We start from the raw sequence: 1,569 nt of genomic DNA on the forward strand, positions 1-1,569 counted from the left end.
ACAGATCCAGAAGGGGTTGTGTCATTGGCCCAGCTTTGTTTGCTTGCTTGCCCCCTGGCTGGATCACAGCAGGTCCTTGATTATTAACTGCAGTAGGCTGACAAACAATGGAAAAGAGAACTCTGATAAAGAAAATTGGGTGCTCTAAAAAGGAGAAATGTATGTCGGACAGCCCTCAAACCTGTAACTGTCCACTCACAACCCTGAGCAAGAATGTGGCCCAGATTCAATCTGTTCTGAGTAACTAGGTTTCTGTTCCATGGTGTCTGAGCTTAGCTCTGGTCAAACAGTTGAATGACAATTGGTCTTGCTACTCCTAACTTCATCCTGACGGCACTTTCCTGTCCCCTAGGAGCCGTCTATTATGCCTGCCTCAGCCAGCATGGAGACAATGCAATGCTTGAGTTCTACCCAGATCTGTGAAGTCAGCCATCCACCGTGCTGCAGCAATCACCCATACTTTCTAGCTACTCCTGTGTCCATTGCAACAAACTGCCATCCACCTCTCCTTGCCCTTCAAAGCCCTCTGATGCTCTCTGGAACTCCATGAGATTCCAAATGCACACATCTTAACCCTGCGTTTCTGGCGCACATGACTATTCAGACCTCTCAGCTCCAGAAACTTACTGCTAGTGGTGTCAGAAATGAGAGTCAGAAGGAGAAGAGAACTCTAAGCAATCCCGCCAGCTCAAGGTCCCTTTTCACAAGCCCTTACTTTTGTTTATTAGGTTTGAATCTTTCCATTTATCCTTGAATCTCTCAGGAAATGACACTGAACAGCTAGCGAATGAACTCTGATTCTTCCCAAAGGAAGGGTCCCTTTAAACCCAGACTCCTTGGGCACAGTGGGGACAGGAAGACTTGAGGATGGAGAAAAGAAGATACATGCCATCTTTCAGATTTACTGAGCGTAAGATCCTATTGCCCAGAAAGAGATGATAATAGGCTATTTTGGCTATTATGACTTAGATTCTTTTTTTGTGGAAAACATACATAATATTTATTATTCTAGTCATTTGTAAAAGTACTAAAGTTTTGATATATTGTGTTTTTATTTTCACCACTAAGCATTTTCTTATTTCCTGTGTGATATATATTTTTGACCCACTGTTTGTTCAAGAGTATGAAATTTAATTTTCACATATGAAGGAATGTTTCAGTTTTCCATTCATTATTGATTTCTAACTTCATCTCATTGTGGTTGGGGAAGATACAAAGGGTCTTTGAAAAGTTTGTGGAAATGCATATTATAAAAAAAACTATGCATGAATTTCTTTTTTTAACCAAAAATAAACTTACACTTTCATTTTTATGAACTTTTTGAAGTCCTCTCATAATTTATATTGTATTTACCTTTTTATCTTTTATTTATTTATTTATTTATTTATTTATACATTTTTCCACAAACATTTGCTTTACATATCAAAAAACTTTTGCTCATACTCCATAGTTCTTGACAGCTAATAAACAACTTTCAAAATTTCAAAATACTGAATTTTACAGGTAATGTTCAAAATATTTCTTATAATTTTGTTTGTGACTCTGTAACAACAGAGACAGTATGGTTTT

The sequence above is a fragment of the Tupaia chinensis genome, unplaced genomic scaffold (genome assembly GCF_000334495.1).
Source record: "Tupaia chinensis unplaced genomic scaffold, TupChi_1.0 Scaffold147282_1, whole genome shotgun sequence".
NCBI classification, from domain to species: domain Eukaryota; kingdom Metazoa; phylum Chordata; class Mammalia; order Scandentia; family Tupaiidae; genus Tupaia; species Tupaia belangeri.